Here is a 16,634-nt window from a genome sequence, read left to right as displayed (position 1 = left end):
AGTTTACATATTGGCAGGCAGGGGTGTAACTATAATTGAACGGATGGGTTCAAAGAACCCGGACCCCCAAGCTCCTGAGGGGCCCCCACCTCCACTCCTCCCTATTTTCTTCATTATCTTTCTCACTGGGAGGGACCACCAGAGAGAGGGGTGAACACAGGCCCCCTCTCCCCGAGCTACGCCCCTGTTTGCAGGAATGGGAAGGGAACCATATATTTGCACAACAGTGTGGTCTGCAGACAGATCCAAATGAATTCTGCATTTCAGAATGGTCTGTAGATGAAGTAACAATTTGCATATTGTGCTTTTTCCTGTGCATTTACATGTGGGTTTGACTGCCACATCCACCAAAATATAAAGCAGAATGGTCATCTGATCATACTTGCTGTGATTGCAATTTGGCCAAATAAAAATGTCAACATGGGCCCAAAATTCACTTTAAAAACCTAGAGGAGAGGTTTTTCCTCTAGGAAGGAGAAGCAATCAGACTCTTCAAACAGAAGGGTTACTCTGCTGGCTGTCAGCATTGTTGATCACAGAAAAAGATTGAGGGTTCATTCATTCTTGTGCATCAGTAGAAGAAAGCTAGCAATCTATTGCTGGATCAGTTTCTAGACAGTGGCCCCCTTGACTGCCCTCAGCATACTCCCAATCACAATCTGAAGTCTGGGAGCTGGCAAGTGGGGCGGGTGGGCTGTGCGGGCTTCCTCCAACCCTGGAAAGACAACCCACACCAGCCAATGGGCTGGCAGCCCACAGGAGGAGCTTCCTCCCTTATCTCTGGGTTTGGGGTGAAATCCCAATCCAGATGCAATGGAGGAGGGAATGGACCAGAAGTGCTCTTATCCCTGGACTTCTGGGCCAAAGTCCACGGCCTCCACACCCCCTGGGGGCCACCAAATCCTTTTTAGTCTGTCCCAGGTGGTGTGGTCACATTAAAAATGTGTTTAAAATACTGTTAGTGGGGGAGGGGGGAAGGCCTCCAAAAGCCTTTAGGTCCAGGCTCCAAAATTACCTAGGTGCACCTCTGGAATGGACCCTTGGTTGGGTGAGTAGAACTCACTACAAACCGAGGGTTCATTCTCAGGTTTGAAGGCAAAACTCGAACCATGGTTAGGTCTGGGAATCGTGGTTCTGATAATTTGGACATCGAGGGGGGTGATCCAGAGGTGAGTTAACTTCCAATTTGCCGTGATGTCCGAAGGCAGTGCTCACTCAAGCCAATAATGTAGTCTTAAGTGGGCATACACAGGGGTGTGTGGGGAAATGTTCCCTGTCATGTGTGAAGATTACACACATCTGTTTTTCTGTGTGTATGTGTGCACACTGGGAATGTGCAACTAATCTTAGCTCCCTAGTTGCATATGCATGTAAGTAAGTTTTTGATCGACGCATTTGATTATGTGCTCATGTAGGGAAATGTAATATGCGAACCAGCCATAGCAATGCTGTTCAACTTAAGACATGTTTCTTAAGACACTTGCCCTCAGGCATTAGTGATGTGTTTAGCCTCCAAAAACAAAAGGAAAAAACATCAAAAGGAGGAGGGGTTGGGGAGACAAATCTGATATGAGATTAGTAATATTGCAGGAAATGATACAGATCAAGGCAGGGCATTGAAATAAGCTTTATTGGACTGAAAGCTAAAATGACTTGACGTTGTACCTTTAATGGAATATATTTGGTTCACTGCTCCCCTGAATGCCTACAGTCAAGTTTATTTAAGATGAAATTAAGAAATGTAGAAGAAGCAGGGATAATACATATAAAGCTGCAGAATGTCCATGCATGATACATCTCATGATTACACTGCCAACTAACTACTGTCTCAAACTGATCTTACAGCTGTAGTTTCAAGAACATTTGATCTCCCTAAAGCTTATTTACACAATCCAAGGATCTTGAGGCTGATCAGACTTGAATCAACAACTGTATGTCATAACTTAGATACGATAATACCCCTGAGGTGAATCCAGAGCCTTTTTAAAAAAATGAAAACTGGGAATCTGGGGGAATTAATAAGAGGGATCTGAATCTCAAATCGATTTGAATCAAATCAGGAGCAACTTGATTTGTACCCAAATCTAGCCAATGGACCACAGGGGTGATTTTTTTTCCATCTCCAAATCACGTGAATCATCTAGATTCGGGTACAAATTGATTTGTACCCAAATCAATTTGCACATCCCTAAATATTTATTTATTTATTCGATTTCTATACCGCCCTTCCAAAAATGGCTCAGGGCAGTTACACAGAGAATTAATAAATAAATAAGATGGAATAAGATAAATAAATAAGTCTTTGTTTGGAAACTGGAAACGGAGCTTGTGGTTCCTCTAGCAACTTCTTACAACTGCTTGACACTATAGAAATCATGCACCTACCTAGCTAAGAAGAGACTTTCAACATATATTCATTTACTACATTTTTATACCACCTTTCTGCCTTGACAAATGCACCCAAAGTGGTTTACAATATTAAAAGAAGCAAATTACAGTATGTTAATCAAACGTTGTCTTGGGCTGTTGGTCTTTTCGGGAGCTGAGGACAAGAGCTCCCTGGCCTGGGTGCCTCCTTGCTTGCCTTTCTCTCTGGGCACACTGGCTTTTCCGTACTCCTGGGTGGTGGGGCTGCCCCAACAATCCTCACAGGCCAGAGCTGGTCTCTGTGGGGGTCAATGTTATGCTCTCCCCTGGCCTGGGCACCTCCTTTCTTGCCTTCCTCTCAGGGCACACTGGTCTTTATACTTATATATACTCTTTTTTCAGGTTATTGCCTGGAAAAATACAATTATAGATAATTGTACAATTATAGATAAACATTCATGACCATATTCAGCATCGAAGACTTATTCAGACTTTTTTTCATAGCGGTCTAGAAACACCAGTGATCCCAAGACAGGTTTCCAGTTCCTCACTGTTTCCAGGGCTGAATCTATGCTACATCTTCACTCTGAAAATGAAAAACAAACAACATCATCTTGGTTTTATTACATTCATTTTCATTGTGCCTGAACTCCAATAAACTTCTTACTTGGAAAGTATTCATCATAGCATTTTACAACATGACCAAAGTCTATTGATACTACTACAAAAACTGAAACAATATTATAGAGCAACCTAAAAGCCATTTCTGATATTCATTTCGATATTTCTGTTTTCACCCCCATTTTCAGACTTTATAGGGATGGGTTGCTTTCTTCTTTCCACTGTAATATTCGCTGATTCAAGCTTTGTAAAATGATGAGAGACTGAAGGATGCAACAAACACTGTGCAACTTTTACTACTACAGTATGGTTGCTGTCCCAAGTTTCAATTCTCTGCTTTCTTCCATGTACCCACTAACAAAACATTTTGGTTCCTCCTACAGGTGGCCCCCTGTTACCCACAGTTCCCACACCTGCAGTTTCACATATCCACAGTTAGGTCATAGGGATCCAGCTTCTTTATTTGCAGGGCAAAAACAGGGTTATTTTCACCTATCCGTGGTTCTTGAGTGGCTGGAAAATTGTAATGCTGAGCCATTTTTTGGCTTTTTTCGGGGGGGGGGGAGAATCTAAAAAATGAACAAAAACTGGAGGATTGGGGAGTTTGGGGGTCATTGCTGGAGAGCAAGTTACTGTGCTTATTTCTGCTACCCCCTGCTTTTTCTTGTGATATTCAGCACACCCCAGTGTGCTTAGGAACCTAATCCCCATAGGGTTAAGGTCTCTTTATTCACAGTTTCGTTATCTATGGAAACAGGTGGGAACAGAACCACGTGAATAATGAGGGCCACCTGTATTAATACCAATTGCTTCCATTTTGAAAGGAAACTGAACAACATATTGGCGAAGAAAGATATACAAGAAAGGCACCATTGGATACTACCATTTCCCCCCAGTCGTTATGAAATGACTGAACATTTTAAAGTAAGTTTCTAAAGCAAAGAGAAAGAAATCTGCTGCATTGCTTTACTGTCAAATGCTACAAAGCTTTAAAACAGCATAAAATGCAAATTATTAAGAATATCCCCACTACTAGATCACCCAGAAGAGAGCTTATCCTGCCATGTGTTTTAAAAAATGCATCTCTTTTACAGCTATTTGCCATCACAACATTTATTATTATTATTATTTTACATCCCACTCTTCCTCCAAGGAGCCCAGAATGGTGTACTACATACGTATGTTTCTCGTCACAACAACCCTGTGAAGTAGGTTAGGCTGAGAGAGAAGTGACTGGCCCAGAGTCACCCAGCTAGTTTCATGGCTAAATAGGGATTTGAACTCGGGTCTCCCCGGTCCTAGTCCAGCACTCTAACCACTACACCACACTGGCTCTCTTTACTCTTTATTTACACTATCTAAGTAAAAGTGAGAGCTGCTAGAAATTTATTATTTAAAATGCCAACTGACAAAGGACAATTTTTTAATACATGTCTGGTGGACATGTAGTGAATTTAATTCCTTCTGGAAAGAAATTATAGCAATAATCAGAGAAATTATAGGCTACTCCCTACCTTGTGATGCCTTATGTATTGCATTAAGATATTTAAAATATTATTTTTTCCAAGATTATTTTCAGTTGGCCTGGAATCTTGACAGAAGCTAAGGTACCCACTACCAAATACCAGCAGGATTCCAAGTTACAAAGCTTGCAGGAGTTGTTCTCTAAAGCCTTCAATATGGAAATTATGTCTAAACAGACTAAGTCAGGCTTCATGATGATGGACAAACTTGGTCACCTTACATTTTGCACATTACCTTATGTTTCAACATAGGTATCCAGTTTTATAAGATTTTTTCATTATTTTAGTGTTTGTGTGTTGACATGTTATTGTGCATTATTTGTAATAAAATTTAAAATAAACTGAGTTCTGCTGGGAATGAATGACTAATGACTTTGGATGGCCATTTAAGATTCCTGTGATAGCTTTTCAAGGAAGATTGCTCAAGGTGACTTACAAAACCAATAAACATGCAATTCAAAATAGAAGATCTTTGAATCCTGAATGCATGCCATTAACTGAAATATTGGGTGGATTTACACATAACAGCAGGTCCTGCTGGACATGCATTTTCACTCTGGCCACAGTTTCCATGTTGTCAGACCCCAGAAAATGTTGAATGGAGAATGATAACCCACCTCAGCTTTGCACTGTCAAGCCAACTTCAAATGTTGGTTAAGATTGTTGGGTGAATGTTGGGCTGAGGTGTGTTGGCAACATTCTCCACCCAACATTTCCAAGTTCCAAATATTTACTCTGGAATTCTGGATTTTACAGATCTTTACTGTACTCAAGAACAGAGTAAACTTCCTAATTTCCTGGTAATAATCAACTGAAAATAACTCTCTGATTACTCTTTATGTCAGGGGTCCCCAACCTTGGGCTTCTAGGTGTTATTGGACTACAATTCCCAGTATCCTCAGCCAAAGGCCATTCAACTGAAGTCCAACAATATCCGGGGACCTAAGGTTGGGAACCTCTGCTTTATATCAGGCCTGCTCAGCTTAGGGCCCCCACCCCCAGTTGTTTGGACTATAAATTCCATAATCTGTTTTTGGACCAAGTCCCATAGTCCTCAGGCACAGTGGCCAATAACCTGGGATTATGGGAGTTGTAGGCCAACATCTGTAGGAGTTGAGCAGCCCGGCTTTATATGAATGATACCGTTTAAACACAACCCCACTTTTCCTACCTAAATCCTGTTTCTTCAGTCTGTCTGTCTAAGAACTGACATCTGAGCTCTGAAAATGCTTCACTGTCTTGTTGAGAAAACTACAGTGCCTGTCATTCATATGCTTATATGCATTTAAACAGAGCTGAAATGGGGAAATGTAAAGCAAAATGTAAAGGAAGCTGAAACCTAAACTCATACAGTCTGCTGTCCAACTTATTGGTTAAGGGGAGGGAGAGAGAGAGAGATCGGAACACTAATCTCATTGTTGATTTACATCACAGTCCTTTAACTTCTTACCAGGGATAATTTTCTGTACCTGTTTGAATGAGTTTGTAAATGTAGATTGAAGGAATAATTTATCTAATTATCTTGACAGGCAGATCAATCAAGATAATTCATTTAAAATGCCCTTTTAAAAAAAAAATCAGGTTCCTGGAAGCCGGACATTTTTATTTCATTTTCTTCAAACAAGTAGCTATCAATGACTGAGGAAGCTGGACATTCAAGCCAGCTCCCCCCACCCCCTGCTTTTTCTAGAAAACAGATGTACTGACAATGCCATTAACTCTCATAAGTGCACAGTTGGGATGTGGGGGGGGTGGGGTTTTTTGGGGGGGGGATTCGTTTTAAAAGGACCAAAGCTTAAAGCACATACAGGTGAACCCAAAACAAGGAGTCACAGTACCTACCTATTTCTCCCATGGGGTAAGCCCAGCTTGCTCCTGCAATCAGCATGTGAATAATAGGAGTAATAATTGGTGAATGAATGTCCATTCAGTCAATTGTCCCTCCCCACTGTCTTTCAGGTGAGCTGTCAAGCTTCATCTTTTTAAAAAAAGCACTCTTTGCATATCCATTCAACTAAACTTTGTTCCTTTCCTTATTTTTCTTTTTAAAAGAGAGAAGAAAACCCAAATTCAATCCATTTTTAGAAATAAAAAAATTATCCTCCCCAAGGAAAGGGAAGTGGCTTTGGAACATCCTAAAGAGCCAGCCAATTGGCACTGTGGGTGGAGCTGGCTTTCGCAGCCAATAGGAAGACTGGGTTCCCCTACAGCTCTCATCTTAAATGAAAGATGCATGTCTGAATCAAACAAGAGGAGTGCAATCTCACCGTTCAAATTATGTACCTCAAGACATAGGTTTTCTTTGTACTATTTCTCCAGCTGGTTAAGATAGGGTGGCTGGGTTGAAAGCTGCATACTGTGTTCAGCATCTTACAATATAAATGATCACTTCTGAGCTATATATTATTGAGACTCATTCACACAGGTAGTGTTAGCAACATGTGCAGCTGTTCCAATAGAACTAAATAACCATCAATGCCAAGAGCCCAAGCTTTATTGTAATGTGAAGAAGCCTGTAAAAATTGCACAGTAGATTTACTGAGACAACATGTTCGTAATCCCAAACAGCTTGGAACTATAAAGTCCTTTTCAGGTAAATATTATATATAATGCCTCAGGTCAGAAGGGGCATTTTTCCTGCTTGTAGTCATCATTGCCACTAGACAATAGGTTCCTGCAACAGTCAAAGGAGAGTGTGCACATTAAAGCAATGCCAGTTATATTTTTAGATGTTTTCTCAGGATACAGTCTGAAGTACTGCAAAAACCTGGAAATTAGCTTCAGCAGAAGCCAAGTCGCATACAAACAAATGAGTGTTTATTGCCCTGAATACACAACCATGCTGCCTCTGACTCTCTGAAAAGCTATTCTCTATTTTGAGAAAGAATTAAGTCAAATAGCAGTGACAAGAGTTGCAGTTCTTGGACTCACAAATTAAAAACTAACAAGTGACCAGGTCCAGATGACATACAGTTGAGAGTTCTCAAAGAACTGAGATGTGAAATTGCTGGTCCCCTAACAAAAATATGCAACCAGTCACTAAAAAAAAAAGCCCTCTTATTGGAGGATTGGAAAATAGCTAATGTAATGCTGGTATTTAAAAAGGGTTCTGGAGGATTCAGGAAATTAGAAGCCAGTTAGCCTAATTCTGTTCTGGGGACACTGGCGAAAAGTTTAATTAAAACCAGAATTAGTAAATCTATACGAGAACAAGTCTTGCTGAGGAAAAATCAGCATGGCTTCTTTAAGGCGAAACATGGTCTTACTAACCTTTTGATGTTCTTGGAGGTTGTCAACAAGCACATATGGATAGGGGTGGTGAGGTAGACATTACATTCTTCAAACAGAAGAGGGTAAGACTAGACCCAATTTATTGTTGCCATAGTCTGGCTTTCCAAATCCGGGTGCCTAATTTGCATATTATGTAAACTGGCTTTAAAATCATTTTTGAGCAGAATAGTGATTTCACATTTTGCTTCATAACTCCGCTTCTACAAGGGCTAAAGCTTAGCTTTAAGAAAGAAAGAAAGAAAAAGAAAGAAAGAAGGAAGGAATCTGGGTGAATCTGGGTGGGGTTAGCAATCTGGGTGAAACCCAGAATTCCAAGGGGGGCATGGTAACCTTAACCCAATTGGTTTAAAGTACAGGATAGTAACCACTTAATGGCAGAGGCAGTTTGACAATGGAACCAATGACCAAGAGGGCTGATGGGCTCTCTGCAGGCAAAGGCTACTGGGGATGTTCTAGCTCCTGATCTCTTACATCAAGCTGTGAATAGATGGCCTACAAGGTCTACTCCTACTCTATGACTTAAGAAAAAAGGAAATGTTCTCCTGCTATAACCCAGGGTGTTCTAGAACACCAGAACCCAGTGAAATTGATGGGCAGTAGATTCAGGACAGGCAGGAGAAAATGGTTCACACAATTCACATTAAACTCATGGAATCTACAGGCATAACAAATGATGATTACCACAGGTTTAGAGGACAAATAATATCCACTAAGCAATATTCAGGCAACTAGAACCCATATAGCACTCCCATCTACAATGAAAACACAAGCAGGAAGAAGTGGGATACAGAGGGGAGGGGGAGACATCACGTTTACTCAGCAGAATGTTGGGAAGGTAAAGTGTGCTGTCAAGTCGATTTTGACTCCTCAAGCCCCACAGAGCCATGTGGTTTTCTTGGTAGAATTCAGGAGGGGTTTACCATTGCCATCTCCAGCTCAGTATGAGATGATGCCTTTCAGCATCTTCCTATATTGCTGCTGCCCAATATAGGTGTTTCCCATAGTCTGGGAAACATACCAGTGGAGATTCGAACTGGAAATCTTCTGCTTGTTAGTCAAGCATTTCCCCACTGCACCACTTAAGGTGGAATGTTGGGGAAACCTACACATTAATTCCCTATCACCTCTTCAGAGAAACTTGGATTCTCCCACGTGGACTAGGCACAACTTTTGCCTTAGCACAGTATGCTCCCTAGCACTAGAAAACCTTGTCCTGGAAACAGCCTCTCTCTATGAATCGTTGGGTGGTCAAGTCATGACTTCCGGTACCTGGGCAGAGTCAGGAATGGAGCCTAAAGCAAGACTTAGGAAAGCAAGACATAAGAAAGGGCAAAGAGACAAGGGGAAGCAAGACATAGGGAAGTGGTTGTGGGAGCAATCCCCGCAGTTGTCGTTGCTGTTGCCGCCGCCGCCACCATGTGCTGCTACACCATGCTGCTGTTTCAGCCAACCACACTGCCTCTCTTCTTGACTCAGCAAAAAAAGTGGTGGCATGTTCCATGCACTCTGACTCGTAGCAGTCTGTGCAGAACAGTATAATGGGCACAGTTCAACACCCTGGCACCATAGCATGCACATACTGGCTACATAGTTTAATCACCGGTGCCAGTGGATACTTTTGGAGTATCTGGATTGCCCCATCCCAAGCAGATTTCTGCAGAGTGGGGGAGGGCTAGATTCCCCCATTCCCATTCCCTCAGCCAATCAGTCTTTTTATGGTCTCAGACCAGCATAAAGTAAAAGCGGTGATTACATAGTAAAACAAATATTAAAAGCCTGTGGATAGATGATTAAATACAAGATATAAACCTATTTTAAGCCTATAGGAGCCAGGAATAGAAGTAAAATTCAAAATAAAACTATGGTTATAAAAGAATCATCTCATCCTGCATGGGAGGAGGCAATGGTAAACCCCTCCTGTATTCTACCAAAGACAACCACAGGGCTCTGTGGTCACCAGGAATCAAAACCGACTCGACGGCACTCTGTACTTTACTTTAAATAAAAGAGTAATTATTAGAAGCCTGTGGGTGAATAACAAGCATATACTAAAAAAAACCTATTAAAAATCAGGAGTAAAAATAAAATTAAGAGCATCATAGAAAGAGGTAAAAATGTATTATAAAGTCCTATAAGAGGCGTTAAAACTTATAAAAATTATAAAAAGACATAAACAATCATACAGGGGCAACTGTAGTCATGATAGAAGTTTTAGGGCAGGGTAACAATTCCACAACATCATGTGTGGTTTGGCCTGGGTGGATATAATTCTAGTGACTTTTTGTACCAAGCTGTGTTTTTCTCTATCCCTGTGTGGCTGGCAATCCTAATGAGGCACCAGCAGGGGAGTAGCTATAATTGAAGGGGGGGATGTCTGGGTGGGGGCCCCCTCCCACCTCCCTGACTAATTGGCATGCTGCTGCCTCCTGACTGGAGGATTCATCTCAGCTTCAAGCCAAGATATGTGTGTGTGTGTGTGTGTGTGTGTGTGTGTGTGTGTGTGTGTGTGTGTTTCTGAGCCAGGGAAATGCACATATGTTTGTATGAAAGAGAGAAAGTGTCTGCATAGATGGAGAGTATGTGATATTATTTGCATAGATGTCAAAGTTGAAAGGGCATGGTGAGAATGTTTTGGGTGTTCTGCCACACCTTTACAGCTATTCTGCAGCAAAGATAGGGGGCGGGGGAGACGTATCTTTGGCAGGTGGCCATTTTTGTCCCAGTACTTCTTAATATGTCCCTGAGCACCACAGCTCCTTTTTTGTCTGTGCACTGAAAGAAAAGCACTTAACTTAAAAGTTTATTTCCCAGCAAGTAAACAAAGAAAAGGACTTTTGAATTCAATTAGGCTATACACACGATGGGGCAAAATCAGGCTAGCGGAGGCTAGCCTGATTTCACCCCATCACGTGAACCACCAGGCTTGGCTGCGAGCCCGGTGGTTCCTAGGCAGGTAATCTGCCTAAATACCCCTGCCCTAAAACCAGGTTTGGTTTTGAAGATCATGAGTAGCCGTGGCACGGCACCATGCCTACTCACGAGGAGCCTCCCAGCTCCGGGGGTCTTGCCAGCATGCCCTGCACGCTCGCTCAGGGCATGCTGGAGCTTCCAGGGGCCGATCAGCCCCTGTTCCCCGCAGCCCCTGCCGGCTCCGTCATGGAGCCGGCAATCATGTGGGTGGCCGATCCAGCCGCCCAGGGCTCCCTCCGTGATCGTCTGTGGGGAGAGCAGGCTTAGCCTGCTCTCCCCGCTTAGCTGCAAAAACCGGGTCTCACTGATTGTGAGACCCAGCTCATTGGCTAAATATTTCATTGGACTCGCACTCAACTAGGCCAAAGAATAATACCCCAAGACACATCACAAGAACCCTGACTGATGCTTAACTTCTCAGCCTGAAGCCAATCTTATCAGCAGATAAAACTTGTCCAACACGCTCATTATCACACCCGAGTAATGGGGAAAGAGTGAGAAAGGAACTAGGCTTGGCGGGGGGGGGGGGGATCTCTGGCAACCCACAAGAGTGACTCAAGATTGCTATCTATTGGCTTGGGCAGCTGGTGTAGTAATGTGATGTCCCCTTCTAAGCCAGCTAGCCCTAGATTCTCTTACAAGTTATATGTAATCATGGCGAGAGGTAGAAGAGAGCCGTTTAAAGTGTTTCAAGGTTTGGAACTCATTTTGGGCCTCTCTGCAGCTTGAATCACTATCATACTGAAAACAGAGGATAATGACAGGCGAGTTTCCTAGCAGAACGCTGCACATTATTTGCCATCAGCTTAATCCACTTTGCGTTTCCTTTCATATGCTTCTGCATGCCAAAGGCGAGCAGCGAGAAGGATCATTGAAACAGTGGAGGTTTTGTCTCTGTGCTGGAGCATGAGTCAACTTGAGTTTCCCTCTCGGAGACTTTCCTTTTGTGATGGATGTGGTGATTTTGAAAGGTGAGCACTTGGAAAACAATACAGGCTGCTTGAGCCAGTTTAGGTTCCCATGCCAGCAGCCAGATTGACAGAAATACAAAGATCTATTTCTGCAATAAATTTGTGAAGCATGTCTCATTCTTTCCTTGAAGATGACAAACCAACATGAGACTAGAGGAAAGAAAATGCAGTCTAGTACTTAAAACATGAAAATGAAGTTATCCCCGCAGACCTGTGATCTTTGACTCTGGAGTATGTAGAACATCGAAATAAATCATCTATGGCAAGGCTGCGCGGCCTTCCTGCAGATGTTGAACTACAACTCCCATCATTCTTGACTATTGACCACTATGGCTAAGGGTTGCTGGGAGTTGTAGTTCAAAAACAGCTGGCAGACCAAAGTTGTGCAGTTCTGCTCCAAGGCATATTCATAGTCAGAAAGTGATCAAATGCAAAGCATGACAGGCCTTGTACCTTTGGCAGTGGGCGGGGTTGACAGATGCAGTCTTGTTAGGCAGGACTGCAGGGAAAGCTAAAATTGCCTCTTCTGTAAAACTATAAAGCAGGAGTCTAAAAGTGTAGCCCTCCTGAAGATTTTGGCCTACAACTCCCATAATGGCTAATGGCCATTATGGCTGGGGATGATGGGAGTTGCAGGCCAATAATAGCTGGATGGCTGCAGTTTGAGATTCCTGCTATAAAGGTACAAGGAGCTTGTCCCCTTTGCATCTCAACAAACCTCATCAGAAGTGAAATCAGGTAGAACCCCCTCATCAGAACCCCAGTCAACAAACCTCATCAGAAGTGGAAATCAGAGATAGAGGCCCCCATCACCAGATCCTCCCTATCGTTTTTTTAATCCATAACAATTAAGGTTGGAGAGGGCCCAGGGACAAAAAGTGAAGATGGGTCCCTGCCACCTTCTTCAGAAAGGCAAACAAGGGACGGCAAAGAGCAAGCTGTCACCCATCTGGTGGGTCCCTTACTCAGGGGCCCAGGAATATTTGTCCCCACTTGTTCAATTTAGCTTGATACCACACACCTTATAACAATACATTTTCTGGTCAAGTGAGAAAATGCTTGGAGCAACAGGAAAGCATGTAGGACCAGTATTTCCTTAAAAGATGTGTTGATGCTCTTTTAGTTAGTCTGCAAAATAAAGACTTAGATTTAATGGAGATTGGCTGGGTCATTCAGAATCATCACAGCCTTCCCACTCTGCTGCTTCAGCCTGCAGATAGTTGGTTCAAGGAGAGATCCAACTGGCCATACCATCAAGCACAAGGCAAGGTTCCATGCGGCTTCCTGAAGCTCTCTACAAACTCAGCATCTGTGACTGACATCATGCATGCACACATACTGATTTTCCTCTCGACCTTCCTTATGAATTTCCTTTACACACTCCTAAGCAGAGAATGAAATACCTGTGGTGCCTCATTTTGACATGACAGGGGTAGGGAGGCCTAAACCTTGGCTGGAAATGATGTCCTCTGCCCTGGATATCCTTCTCCCTAAAATCAATTGTGTGGGAACAGGCTATGGTTACTCAGAAGTAAATTAAAGACAGTCTGCACAACCTCAGATAGATCTTCATAAAACAATTTCATGTTTCCTAGAGCTGAACCCTGGCAATGAATATAATCTGGAGTGAAGCCCTTACTCAAGTTAAGCGCTGCCTTCAAATATGTGCAGTGAAAAATCTTTGAAAGAGGTTGTAACACAAAGCTTGATAGAGATCTTTTAGACACCACATCCACCCAAATTCCTGCATCACCGTAACTATTTTAACACAAGGGAATAAGAGGGATGGATTTGGTTTTATATCAGATACTGATCAATGTATAACTGACTGCTCTATCAAAACTGTGCCATGTAAGGATAATGTACCCAGCTGCTCTATGTATTAGTGTGATCATGGCATCTGGGTCTGCTCTGTCAGAAGAATGTTGTCACTGAAATATCTTTCCATGATTCATAATATGAATAATCTTCCTATTAAAGAAGTGCCATCTATCCTTCGCCCCTTTTTCCTGTTCCTGATCCAGAGAAACTGAATCTGCAGAAAAAGTATAATGATGTTTTCACACAAGTCTTAAAACTACTTTTGTTTCTGTCAGGTTGTTGCAATGCAGACATTAGACCTACACTGGCCAGAATGCTAATATGCATTACAAGTGCCTCTCTTCTGCTTTCTCTTCCAGTTTGCTCACATTTTTTGAGCACCAGAGGCAGGATCAAAAATGACTCTGTGCAACATTAAGCATCTTTACTCAGAAGTCCTATACTGCACGGGAGGAGACAATGGTAAACCCCTCCGGTATTCTACCAAAGAAACCACAGTGCTCTGTGGGCGCCAGGAGTCAAAATCAACTTGACGGCACACTTTACCTTTAAGTCCCATTGGGATCAATTGAGCTTACTCCCTAGTAATTGTGCAGGAATTACAGCCTTGGTTGCTCTTCTTTCCATAAAACATCAGTGCAACTCCCTTCCTGGGATAGACCTTGGGGCCATTGGGGGGAGGGGAAGGCTGGAGGTTGGCAGGGGGCGGGGGGCGAGGCTGCTCCAACTCATCGTTCCCTCAGATGATCAAAGATGATGTGTCTTGGCCTCCAGATATTGGTACCATTAACAATACCCCACAATGCACCGCACCACGATGGGGTTGCCCGTCTGTGTGTCTCACAATCCCAGCAGCCAGGTTAAAGGAGTGCTCGTTCCTTTAGCCTTGGCTAAGAGCCAGGCTTAGGAGTGGGGTTAGACTGAGCAGGAGTGCTGCGATCCCCACAGATCCCAGCGCTCCACGTGAGCAACCTAGCCTGGGCTCGGCTGCTCATGAGAACAGCCTCAGAATGGGCACTAAGCAGACTAACTTAAATGTCACCCAAGCCATACGTTTAAGATGGTTCTTGGCCTGTGCTCCACATGCTTTGTCTTCATCTGGCACATGCCCGGTTACAAAATGCTGTTCCTTCATTAGTAGAACATCCTCAAGACAAACACCACCGCTTTGTAATTCCTTCAGTCTTGTCAACTGCCAATGGCAAGAAACAAGAAAAACAAAATAAAACTATCAAAAAACAGCAATTACAAAATTTAAAGCATTCAAAGATTAATAAAAGCCTGGCTGAAACAATGTGTCTAAAGGGCTCTTTTGAAGGTTGGCAAAGATGTTAAACCACGAATATCTATAGGGAGTGCATTCCAAAGCCCAGAAGTGACTGTGGAGAAGGCCTGCCCCCTAATCACCACCAGACAAGCCGGCGGCATATGGAGACTGACCTCTCTTGATGACCTCAATGTGCAGTGGGGATTGTGCAGAAAAAGGTGCTCTCCTAGGTAACCCAGTCCCAAGCTGTTTAGGGCTTTAAAGGTAATCACCAACACTTTGTGTTTTGCCTAGAAACCTATTGGTATTTTTATTTTTTATTTTTACATTTTATATCCCACTCTTCCTCCAAGGAGCCCAGAGCAGTGTACTACATACTTAGGTTTCTTCTCACAACAACCCTGGGAAGTAGGTTAGGCTGAGAGAGAAGTGACTGGCCCAGAGTCACCCAGCTAGTCTCATGGCTGAATGGATTTTGAACTCGGGTCTCCCTGGTCCTAGTCCAGCACTCTAATCACTACACCACACTGCTATAAAACAGGCATAATATGGTCTCTCTGAGATACCCCAGAGACGAATCTAGCTGCTGGATTTTGAACCAACTGAAATTTCCGAACCACATACAAAGGCAGCCCCACGTAGAGCAGATTGCAGTAGTCTAGCCTAGAGGTTACCAGAGAGTGTACCACAGTTGTGAGATCACTATCTTCAAGGAATGGATGCAGCTGTCATATCAACCAAAACTGATAGAAAGTGCTCGTGGCCATAGCCTCAACCTATCGATGCTCAACCTAAGCATCGGAGATAGGATGGAAACCAGAGTGAGGCCCAGGTCCAGGAGCATTCCCAAGCTATGTACCTGTTCCTACGGGAGGGAGTTCAACCCCATCCAGAACAGGAAGATCTATCACTTCTCCGAACGTATGACTCCTCCTTCCCATGAGTACCTCCGTCTTGCTTGGATTCAGCTTCAATTTATTAACCCTCAGTCAGTCCATTACTGCCTGTAGGCAGGCATTTTGTTCATTCATTCATTCATTCAATTTCATTCATTCAATTTAGAGGGGTTATGCCATTTCCTGATGATGATGTCATGAAGAAATAGGTTTGGGTGTCATCAGTGTATTGATAACACCCAACTCCAAATTTCCTGACGATCTCACCCAGCGGTTTCATGTAGATATTAAAACACATTGGAGATGGGATGGAGCCCTGAGGGACACCATACAATAACTCTTGTTTCAGAGAGCAACTATCTCTGAGCAACACCATCTGGAATCTACCCGAGAGATAGGAACGGACCCACTGCAAAGCAGTGCCACCTATTCCCAAATACCCCAGATGATCCAGAAGGATACCATGGTCAATAGTATCAAAAGCCAAAAAGAGGTCCATGTGGACCAACAGAGTTACATTCCCTCTATCCATTCCCTGGTTGAGATCATCCATCAGGACGACCAAGGCTGTCTCTACCCCATAGCCTGCTCTAAAGCTGGTTTGAACCGGGTCTAGATAATCAGTGAGGCTCTCCACACAAGCAAGGCTTGACCGCTCTCCCCACAGACAAGCATGGAGCCCACCCTGGGTGGCTGAACTGGCCGCTCACACAATTACCGGCTCCATCACAGAGCCGGTAGGGGTGGCAGGGATTGGGGGCTGTCTGGCCCCCAGAAGTCCCAGGATGCCCTGCGTGAGTGAGTGGGGCATTCTGGGGGGACCTCCAACGTCAGGAGGCTTGCTGAAGCCTCCCAGTTGGAGGTCTACTCAAAAATCACCGTGACATCTTAAGATCTTCAAAATGGG

At 43.4% G+C, this 16,634-nt stretch overlaps 1 long non-coding RNA gene across 3 annotated transcripts in view; it reads right to left on the bottom strand.

Annotated features, from left to right (window-relative positions):
• Nucleotides 1-1,611: 1,611 nt before the first annotated feature.
• The window catches only part of LOC128340302 (uncharacterized), a 17,617-nt gene continuing 2,594 nt past the window's right edge, over nt 1,612-16,634 (bottom strand). For 2 of the 3 annotated variants that reach the window (XR_008313579.1, XR_008313581.1), the window contains 3 exons: nt 14,618-14,756; nt 13,147-13,233; nt 6,988-7,185 (listed from right to left, as the gene is read on the bottom strand). This is a non-coding gene — a long non-coding RNA (uncharacterized LOC128340302). Of the gene's footprint in view, nt 2,954-6,987; nt 7,186-13,146; nt 13,234-14,617; nt 14,757-16,634 lie in introns of those variants that run through there. The other variant, XR_008313580.1, reaches the window with a different exon arrangement.

Source organism: Hemicordylus capensis, chromosome 1 (genome assembly GCF_027244095.1).
Source record: "Hemicordylus capensis ecotype Gifberg chromosome 1, rHemCap1.1.pri, whole genome shotgun sequence".
Taxonomy (NCBI): domain Eukaryota; kingdom Metazoa; phylum Chordata; class Lepidosauria; order Squamata; family Cordylidae; genus Hemicordylus; species Hemicordylus capensis.
This window is presented reverse-complemented; position numbering and strand designations above follow the sequence as displayed.